Source organism: Oryx dammah, unplaced genomic scaffold (assembly GCF_014754425.2).
Source record: "Oryx dammah isolate SB20612 unplaced genomic scaffold, SCBI_Odam_1.1 HiC_scaffold_6, whole genome shotgun sequence".
NCBI lineage: Eukaryota > Metazoa > Chordata > Mammalia > Artiodactyla > Bovidae > Oryx > Oryx dammah.
In genome coordinates, this window is record NW_024070190.1 from 34031884 (window position 1) to 34043199 (window position 11316).

Genomic DNA, 11316 nt, shown 5'->3' on the forward strand with positions numbered 1-11316 from the left:
CACCAGGTACTTCAGCTCAATTAGCTGAGCTCATAGCCCTGACTCAAGCTTTAGAGCTGGGAAAAGAAAAAAAGAATAGCCATTTACACTGATTCCAAGTATGCCTTTCTGGTGCAACATGCATATGTGGCTATTTGGAAAGAAAGGGGCCACTTGCCCACCCGAGGGTCCCAATCAAATATGGTGATCAGATTCTTCGACTATTGGAGGCAGTCCATCTGCCCACTGAGGTTTCAGTCTCCCACTGTAAAGGACACCAAAAAGGGAGCATGGAAGTGGCATGAGGGAACCAAGCAGCTGATCAGGCAGCTAGGAGAGCAGCATTACAGAACCATGACCTAACAGGGGTTGCCCCCTTAGTTCCACAGACTAATTTGCCAGAAACTCTTTCATATACTGAAGGTGAGACTCTTAAAGCTAAGAGCAAGGGCTTTCAAGAAGATCATATGGGGTGGCTCCAAAAGGAGGGACTCCTTTTTCTGCCTGGGAACCTCCAATGGAAGTTGGTTAACTCCTTACATGGCACTACTCATTTAGGAGAAAAGGCCCTCCAAAGATTATGAGGAAGGTCCTTCAGAGGAACAGGCTGCCAAACAACTGTAAGACAGGTGGTGTTCTCTTGTCCCACTTGCCAATTAAACAACCCCCAAGGAGCTCGAAAACCCCAGCTGGCCCAGCCCATCCAACGACGTGGGACCTACCCAGGAGAGGACTGGCAGATGGACTTCACCCAGATGCCAGTTTCTCAAGGGTATAAATACCTATTAGTCATGATAGATACATTCACAGGATAGATTGAAGGCTTTCCCACCCAGACTGAGAAGGCTGAGGAGGTGGTAAAAAAACTGCTCCATGAAATCATTCCAAGATTTGGTCTGCCCAGGTCATTACAAAGTGACAATGGGACATCATTTACTTCTAAGGTCACCCAAAGGGTCTCAAAAGCATTGGGCATTACTTATTATCTCCATTGTGCCTGGAGGCCTCAATCTTCGGGAAAAGTAGAGCCAATCAATTCTTAAAATCAGCAATAAAAAAAGATAACCCAGGAGACCTCCCTGGGATGGAAGGAGGCTTACCAGTAGCTCTCCTCTGCACCCGCATTGCCCCTAAGGAACAGCTTGGTCTTAGTCCTTATGAGATGCTATATGGGAGACCTTTTGTTTATGTCAGTGACCTCTTCCTAGATCCAGAGGCTCAGACCCTCCAGTCTTATACCATGGCCATTGGGCAATTCGAACAGGATATACGCTTGTGGGGTATAAACCAGGACCCAAAAGATTCTAAAGAGTCACCACTATATGCTCCAGGGACTCAAGTCCTAATTAAAGTCTGGAAAGATGGGTCCCCAAAAGCTCAACTCCAGCCCACATGGAAGGGCCCCTACCCTGTAATACTTTCTACCCACAGCAGTCAAGGTACCACGACATGACACCTGGATTCACTACTCACGAGTCAAGCCATGGAAGAAAACAGAAGAGGACACCCAATACACCTGTGAGCCCCTGGGAGATCTCAGATACCGATTCAGGACTACCAATGAGTGCCATTCTAATGAACACCCCCAAAATCTAGTTTCTGGGGATAAGATTTCTCAAGATAGCTCTAAAGAGCCAACACAGCTTGACAGAGATTGTACTCCAAAACAGACAGAGATAGATCTTCTGATCCCTGAGCAAGGAGGGACTTGAGCCATCCCGGCGATGTGAATTTAAAGTTGACTAATGCCCCTACTCGTCCTTGTTATGCTATACTGATGATTATTCCATGCACTGTCAGCTGTCTAACCCGTTCTGTCTCTGCCCAGGTCAACCAGCTACAACATACAGTGCCAGTTCAACAAAGATGTGAAACTACGGCCGGCCACAGAAAATATCACTCACCCTCAAATGGACACCGCTATAAGGACTCTGAGGCTTGAGACTAGCAAGAGGGGGAGGCCCAATACCCCTCGCCGCCCCAGTTCAGCAGGAAGTAGCCAGAAAGACCTCGACGCCCCTATTCCCAAAGAACTGGGCCTCCCACCTCTTGAGGGGGGAATGTTAGGTAGGGAGAACAGGGAAAAAGAGTCCAAAATGGTGGTGGCTACAGACAAGGAAGGGAAAAGCCCGCAAAAATGAAACAAAAGAAGGTCCGAGGACCAGAGTGAGGACCTCAGGTAAAACAAACAACACTCCTGGCTGGCCCAATTTACACAGGACAGGTCCAGGGAGAGATAAACATAAATAGAAGAGCCAAAGCCAGCTCTGTCTCTCCCGCGCGCTGGGGCGCTCTTCTCCTTGAACAAAAGAACCCAAGTCAGCAGCTGCCTACCCAGAGCCCTGTGGGGTAAGGAAAATAAGCACCTATTTATTCAAGTCATTCTTTACTCAATTGTTCTGCTACATTCTTACATGATGTGAGAAGAAATTAAGAACTTATAGAAGAAAATTTCCCTGTGAAGAAAAACTTGTTTTCAAACTGAAAGAGCTCACTGAGTATCATATTTAAAACCAATACCCTTAGACACCTGATATAAATTTGTCAATTTATACCTGAATTCTACAGAAAAAAAGAGAAAAAACTACAGTCTTACAGCAGAGAGAGCAGCTTCCTTAAAAGACACAAACATCAAGCAAACATTAGAGTTTTCATTTTTAGCTCTTGAATCTGGACACCAGAGAAGCAATGTCAACAGATAATCAAGGAAATAACAAATCAGTTTTAAATACAGGGTGTTTTCCCCAGTCTCAAGTTCCCTGGGTAATTATTAGCCACAACTTGGGAATTTCAAATAGAAAACAGATAAAAACTGGCTTGAAGAGTTCAAAGAACAGACATCTTTACATCTATGTGCCACTTCCTACTCCAGGATATCTTCCCGACCCAGGGGTCAAACCTGTGTGTCTCTTACATTTCCTGCATTGGCAGGTGGATTCTTTACCACTGTGCCACCTAGGAAGCCCCCTTTGTATCTATATCCACATTTAAAGAGAAAATGCTTTTCTTCGTGCTTCAAACACTGTAAACAGATAAATGGCAGAAATCTGGGCAACATTCAGAATCATAAGGTTAATAAAACTGTTGTGAAGATTAGTTGCGTGCATGTGTCCACTCAGTGGGGAAGGAGGTGGTGGTAAGTGGGGGAAGGTGGGGGAAAGACATTTGAAAAAGCAATAGCAACACAATGTGGTAAGTGTCAACATTGGGAAGGAGCAGTTGCTTAGACCTGTGTGTTCAGGGAGGCTTCCAGGAGGCAGCAATGTTGAAGAGAGACCTGCCAGATTAAGTGGACATTGCCCCAATGAAAGGATGTGTAAGAGGGTCTCAGAACAAGGGGAGAGTGGTTCCCAAACTTGACTGCAAACTGGAACCACCTAGGGATCTCTAAAAAGTACTGATGCCTGGCTCCCATCCCATGCCCTCCGTGCTGTGCTAAGTCTCTCAGTCTTGTCCGACTCTTTGTGACCCCATGGACTGTAGCCCACCAGGCTCCTCTGTCCGTGGGGATTCTCCAGGCAAGAATACTGGAGTATTTATTCTGGGTTGCCATGCCCTCCTCCAGGGGATCTTCCCAACCCAGGAATCGAATCCAGGTCTCCCGCATCGTGGGCAGATTCTTCACTGTCTGAACCACCAGGGAAACCCAGGAATACTGGAGTGGGTAGCCCAGCCCTTCTCCAGGGGATCTTCCCGACCCAGGAATTGAATGGGGTCTCCTGCATTGTAGGCAGATTCTTTACCAGCTGAGCCAGCAGGGAGGCACCATGCCCTCCGCCTCCTGCCTTAACTCATCTGAGCTGTGATGTGGCAGCAAGCATTTTCAAAGCTCCCCAGGTGGTTCTAATGAACAGCAAAGTTTGGGAACCACAGACCTACACCAAGCTTGAGGCCAGAGCCTGTGGCTCTCTGTAGATGGAACTAGGAATTGGAGGCAGAGAACAAACTGGGAATGGAGAGAAGTGGATGGGTTAAGATTTAGGATGTAGAGTGGACAGGAGTGAGTGATACTGGGTGGGGAGCAAGTGTAGAAGCTGCTGTCTGTGGTGCCCAGGTTTCAGGCTTGGGTGACTGGGGGCATGAGGTCCGTTTTCTGAGATGCAGAACACAGCAGGAGAAAGGGGGTGCACGCAGGACCGATCTCCTGATTAGAGGTGATGCATGCTTATTACAAAGAGGTTTGGCTTAAAAAATCTTAACCCTGGCCGTGGTTATCATCACCATCTTCCTCATCTGAGTCTGAGAGGCTGCTTGAAGCCCTTGTGCTCACAAGGATTAAAGTAATGATGTCGCCCTCTGGTGCCACTATCTGTATATTACAGGCACTCAGGCGTCAGTTGACACATGCAGGAGATGGACCCAGGACCTGGGCCCAGGTAGGAACTGGGGCTGGAGGTGAGCGATCAGAGATAATCTCTTTTAGTGCTCCGGCTAGTCTCCCAGGGAGCCCCATGCTTGGCCCAACTTGAATAAGGTCTCCATGGGATAAGCCGCTGTCCTTGCAAAGTGCTCACCTCATGGAAGGAGCCTTGAGCAGGGGCTACTGAATGGGGAGTCTGCTGGTGGGAGCTGCAGGCACGGCTCTGCCAGTACTGGCTGTCTGACCTGCAGTGAGCACCTCACCTGGGCATCAGTGTCCTTACCATGACGAGGTGCTCCTGGAGGACTAACAGTGTATCCGTGTTGATGATCACAACAGTGGACAAGACTGACCTCTGCCTCCAAGGAAGAGACAAGTGGCAGTTCTCACGTTCTCCAGAAAGGCTGCCACGTGCCAGTGAGGAGTAAAGTCTCCAGGCAGGCTTCTGGAAGGAGGTAGCATTCCATCCTGGCCCTAAAGTGTCTGTGGCCAGACACCCCACCCTTGGGACATTCAGGAGAAACTTGTCATCTCAGAGAAGGCCTGTGATCGGAGAAGAAAGGGTATGGGCTCTGGAGTCAGACTGACCAGGCTTGACTGATGGTTCCTCCAGCTGCATGACCTTGGGCAAGCTCTTTAACCAGAGAAGGCGATGGCACCCCACTCCAGTACTCTTGCCTGGAAAATCCCATGGACGGAGGAGCCTGGTGGGCTGCAGTCCATGGGGTCGCTGAGGGTGGGACACGACTGAGCGACTTCACTTTCACTTTTCACTTTCATGCATCGGAGAAGGAATGGCAACCCACTCCAGTGTTCTTGCCTGGAGAATCCTAGGGGTGGGGGAGCCTGGTGGGCTGCCGTCTATGGGGTCACACAGAGTTGGACACGACCGACGTGACTTAGCAGCAGCAGCAGCAGCAGCAGAGCATATAATCTCATGTATGAAATGAGGATATAATGAAATGACAACTGCAAACTCTTACTTAGCCCTGTGCACCAGGTACACTTTGCATGTATTAACTAATTTAATCCTATGAGATAACTACCCCCATTTGACAAACAAGGAGGAGGGGGCACAAAGAGGTTATTTCACTGGTTCAGTCCCCAGGCACATGGGCAAATGGTGGGTGGACAGTTACTGCTGTGGCCACAGAGATGACAGTCAATGGATTTTACGGGAACAGGTAAGCTTGTTGGCAGAGCTCAGCCTCCTGGGAAGGTCAGTGTCAAGGAAAGAATTTCAAGAGGCAGAAAGTGACGTTCTCCAGCAAGCATTAAGCACAGAGCATGATGCTCTTACGTGTGACCACATAATGGTACCCTGTGGTCCCTGGGACTTCCCAAATGGAAGGACCATTTGGCTAAGGAAAGGCATGGGCTCTTAGAACTGGCTTCTTCCTACCAGCCTCAGCGAGCCCCACGGTACCAAAACACAGCTGGGTCTTAAAAAAGGAAAACATTTCCTCTCCCAACTGCCCATGTAGCTAAGGGTGGTCATGTGACCTTGTTCCAGTCATGTGATATAAGGGACATCTGCTCAGAGGGTGCTGAAAAAAGAGTTCCCTCCCTAACAAAGGAGAAATGCCTAGAAGGGGAATTCTTTTCCTTCCTGCTCCCTTCCTGGAATGGGAACGCTGTCATGTAAGAAACTGCTACTTGGAGCTGTTGCAGCCATCTAACAGCCAAGAGGCAAAGGTCAAGAAAAAAAAAAAATTCCTAAAGAACTTTGAAACTGTTGCACTGTATAGCGTGGAGTCACTGACCTCCTGACTTCTGGTTATGTGAGAAAATAAGCCCCCATTTGTTTAAGTCACTATTGCTTATAGCAAAAAGTTTTCCACCATTACACCCAAGCTGTTTCAATATATTCATTTGTTTGCCCAATCATTCATCTTATTTAACCAACAAATAGCATCTAGCGTACACAGTGTGTCAATCATAATGGGGGGAAAGGAAGATATGACCATAATCAAGACAGACAGGATTCCTGGCCTCGTGAATTTCTGAGCATGGGTCAGGGTATTAACAAGAAGGAAAGCACAGACATGCTACTGGAGTATAGAACAAAGATAGTCGACCTGTGGAATCATCAGGGAAATTATTGAAGGATAGTGTATCATGAAGGGCTCAGTGCTGTAACAGAGCCTAACATGCAATGCCTTAAATAAGAGAGAAGTTTGTTTTGCTTTGTTTTCTTTTTCATGCAACAACCCTGGGTTTTGCCAGCCATAACACAGGGCTGCCCTCTCTGGAATCAAAATGTCAGCTCCCGTTGTTACCATTTCCCACCCAGTAGGAAGAGGGGAGTGGAAATGGAAAGCAGCCAACTCCTTCTCTAAAGATGAGACCTTCAGAATGGCCATCATCAAAAAGTCTACAAATAACAAATCCTGGGGAGAGTATGGAGAAAATGGAACCCTCCTAAACTGCTGGTGGGAATGTAAATGAGTGCAGTCACTATGGAAAATAGTATAGAGATTCTATTTAGAAAACTAAAAATTGAACTACCATATTATCCAGCAATCCTAGTCCTGGGCATATATCCAGACAAAACTATAATTCAAAAAGATACATGCATTCCTACGTTCATAGCAGCACTATTCGCAATAGCCAAGACATAAAAACAGCCTAAATGTCCATCAACAAATGAATGGATAAAGACGTTGTACAATATACAATGGAATACTACTCAGCCATAAAAAAGGAAGGAAATAATGCCATTTGCAGCAATACGGATGGACCTAGAGAGGCTCATACTAAGTGAAGTAAGGAAGACAGACAAATACCATATGACATCACTTATCAGTAGAACCTAAAATACGGCACAGATGAACCTATATGTGAAACAGAAATAGAATCAGGGACGTAGAGAGAAGACCAGTGGTTGCCAAGGCAGAGACGGGTGGGAGAGGGCTGGACTGGGAGTTTGGGATTAGCAGATGCAAACTAGTATATATAGAATGGATAAATGAGAGAAGTCTAATTGTATAGCACAGGGAATTAAATTCAATATCCTGTGATAAACCAGAACATAAAAATAAGAAGAACATTCATATATGTATAATGAGTCACTTTGCTGTACAGCAGTAATTAGCACAACATGGTAACTCAACTATATCTCAATAAAAAATAAATTAGAAAAAAAAGATGAGGACTTACCTGGTGGTGCTATGGATGAGAATCTGCTTGCTAGTGCAGGGGACACAGGTTCAATCACTGGTTCAGGAAGATTCCACATGCCGTGGAGTAACCAAGCCCGTGGGCCACAACCACTGGCCTGTGGGCCACAACCGTTGAAGCCCACCCACCTAGAGCCTGTGCTCGGCAACAAGAGAAGCCACCGCAGTGAGAATCCCACACACCCCAACTAGAGTGGCCTCCACTCGCCATAACTAGAGAAAGCCTGTACGCAGCAATGAAGGCCCAGGACAACCAAAAATTAATTAGTTGATTAATTAGAATTTAAAAAAAAAAAGCTGTTTGTTAAAAAAAAAAAAACAGATGAGACTTTGAAGTTGTCTGTATACACATATAAATCGCTTCTGTCACATCCTATTGGCCAGATCTTAATCATGTGATCACATCTGGCTTGGAAGGGAGGCTTGGAAATACAATCCATTAGCTGGGAAGCCAGGTGACAATAGGTAACAACAGGGGAGGTTCTATTGCTAAAAGAAGCAAGGGGCAAGTGGTCCTGAGAAAGAATTAGCGGTAAAGGAATCAGGCTATTTTTCTCAACCCAGAGAGCAATGGGGATTAAGCAGGAAGTGCGTGGTCAGATTTGTGTTTTTAAGAGATCACTGTGGCAGAGGATGGAGTGGAGAGGGACAGATAATACAAGGGGTGGTAAGTTCTCTCTGCTCTTCCAGGATTTGGCTCTCCATCTCGGCTGGAAGCTTCATGAAGGTAGAGAGATGATGCTTTCTCCTAACCCCGAGACGATCGCAGGGAGTCTCTCCACTCCCAGTCCAGTTGAGAGCCCCTGCAGGGCCCAGGACTCAGACCTTTCAGCAGAAACCCTGACCCTCTGTCAGCCCCCTTTCCTCATTCGTTCCCCACTCGACAGCACAATTGCCAGTACCAGGGCAGACACCAAGTCCCCTCTGTCTGCAACACCCAGGCTGCCTCCGGGATGACTCCAGTCATCTAACTAGCAACTCCCTCCTAGGCAAGCCTCGCCCACTTCCTCCGAGGCCTGCCATAGATGGGCAGATTTTGCAGAAGCCTGATGTTGGGAAATGAACCCGTTTGGTGTTAAGAGTTTCTGAGCTCTGTGTACACCAGCACCACAGCAGATGTAAACACTCACGGCCTCTCTTCTCTGGCTAGATAAACTTCAGGCTTTTAGGGGGAGGCACCGCCCCATCACACTCACAGTGTTTAAAAAAGGTGTCAGCTGCAGCGCGTGCTCTTGGCAGACTGCAACTCTCCCTTTCCCAGCTGAAGTCCCAGATTCTGGGCCACTGATGCTCAGGCCAGGGGGTGGAGGGCCCAGAGTTATCTTCTAAAGGGGCCATCTTGGGACCCTCTGGTTTGTGGACAAGGCAGGGTAAACTGTGAGGAATAAATCCTAAGATGCTGTGGAAACACTCAGCATCCTCCAAAAGCTCTGCCTGACCTACACAGACATGTTTTTTTAGTTTAAGCTTTAGATTCTGTGAAAATAAGAATGCCACTCCCATCACCCCTGACCAAGTGATGTTCTAAACTTTATTCATTATTTGTTATTCATGTATTCATCTGAGATTTATTGAGCACCTACTGTGTGCCAATGTGCCAGGTTTTACACTGCCCTGCCCACTCAAAGTTCCCTATAATCCCATCACTGCCAATCCCATTAGTTTAAGGTTTTCACATCTATCTATCTATCAAGTATCTCTCTCTCTATTAGACATGTATCTACCTATTATAGATAGATGCTTTCATGGTGGCTCAGATGGTAAAGAATCTGCCTGCAATGTGGGAGATTCAGGTTTGATCCCTGAGTTGGGAAAATCCCCTGAAGAAGGAATGGGAACCCACTCCAGTATTCTTACCTGGAAAATTCCGTGGACAGAGGAGCCTGGCAGGCTACAGGCCATGGGGTCGCAGAGTCAGACACAACTGAGCCACTAAGCTGCAGTATTATAGATAGATAGACAAATAGATGAATATGCAATTTACCATCCCTCACCCCGAGTCATTTTTAATTTGATTCATCATTTTCCTTCAGCCCACATTGAGAGGGTACCTGTGATATGCTCACTGCTCTCCTGGACAAAAGATATAAACTAGACACAGCCCAGGCCCTGAGGAGCTCCCCACCTGTGTGACAAGGAGGTGACCAAGAAGTGGCTTCGTGAGAGTGGAGGCAGGCAAGCCAGTGCAGACTGTGCAGGACGAGGGAAGCCATCAGGAAGCAGCCCCCTTCACAGGCCAGAGGACCTGAGGCCAGCCTACTCCTCTCAGGGGCTCCCCCTCTCTTCTCCAAATGAGGAACTAGATCAGGGCTCCTGTGTCTTTGAATTTCATGGACCAATAAAATATCAAAACACCTAATTGAGGGAACCATACAGCTCATCAGCAAGGTATTCCACTGAGTAAGAAACGTAAAAGGAAACGAAAAACCCGGGAGGCAACTACCATCTGCCATCACCATTATTTCCTGAAAAAAAGGGATATTTTAACCCTCAAAGCAAGAAGGGCATAGTTTCGGAATGAAGGCTGATTTTTCAAATGGGATTCATGCACCCAAATAAACAGCTCACTGTGCTGTCCTCGTCCTCGTCTTGCCCAGCCCAGGTGAACTTCGTGGTGGCCAGATGACCTGCAGCCGCATGTCACCCGTTGAAGCCGTGACCAGGTGGTCCAAGCCCAGCCATAGACATGGTCGGGCAACTGCCAAAGGCATCTCTGGGATACTGTTGAGGGGCACCTGGGCCACAGCACTTCCTGGAACCCCCTTCTTTCTCCCATCCCTTACCCCTGCAGCAGCTCCCACTGTCTCCCCCAAACTCCCTGAAGTACAATTCCTCTCCCATTCTAGTCTTCAGGACTCCAGCTTCAAAACCACAATAGCACAAACCATGAGGGTAACTCTAATGGATCCTTCTAGCTCAGAGTGATCCAACCTGGGGCTGTCCAAGGCCACTGTCTCACCATCACTGCTCAGCCACCCCCTTTGCCCACACCTGCTTCTCTCCCCTCCCTTCCCCAGGGGTTGATCCCATGTGCTCCTTAATAAACATCCTGCACTCTAAAGTCGGAACCAGAGTAGCCTCCCGGGGTACCCAACCTGTGCTGCTGCTCAGCCCATCCAAACAGAACCGATGGGCAGCAATCTCCTCCACTTCCTGGTGGAGGAAACTTCCCATACAAATCCTCAAAGACCAAACTGGAGTCTGGACTTGTGCAGAGGAGCTAAAGGAATTCAGAATGTTTTCCTGTCTTGAGAAAAACCGGCTTTCATGGCCATTGTTTAGTGATGGACTCCACAGGCCAGCTCTGCGCGCCCCTCTGTCCAGGGTGGCCCCCACCCTCTCCTTCTACGAGGCCACCAGTACATAGTTAGAAAGCTACAAGAGCACATGATTTAAGGGGGAAATAAAACTCTTAGATTTAACAGCTCCAAAACATAATCCTCACGTAAACACGAGGTGGTGGGATGCTGGCGAGGAGGAGAAACGGGTACTGTTTGGGGCTTCTCTGATGGGTGACACACGCTTCGGTGTCCTATCCTTGCACTCTGCTTGTACCTGAAACTCAACAAATTCTGACAGCCTGAAGGAGGAGGCAGAACCGCCAACAGAGTAGGTTGCCCCAGCTTACATCCTTATTTCTACACATTCTGCCTCCAAAACCCTGCTCAGTGGAGCATAAGACAAACAAGCCCCGAACTGGAGTGTCTGCGGCTCTCCCGCCAAAAGACATCAGAGGCAGAGGTCGTTCAGCAAAAGGCAGTTGTCCAAACAGAGGATGGTGGCCCAATCCAGACAGGG

General features: G+C 47.7%; 1 long non-coding RNA gene across 1 annotated transcript; it reads left to right on the forward strand.

Moving 5' to 3' along the window:
* Positions 1-2279: 2279 nt before the first annotated feature.
* LOC120865188 lies at positions 2280-10881 on the forward strand. Its single transcript, XR_005721328.1, has 3 exons — positions 2280-2328; positions 4302-4374; positions 10116-10881. It is a non-coding gene; the product is annotated as an uncharacterized LOC120865188 (long non-coding RNA).
* The last annotated feature ends 435 nt before the right edge of the window (positions 10882-11316 follow it).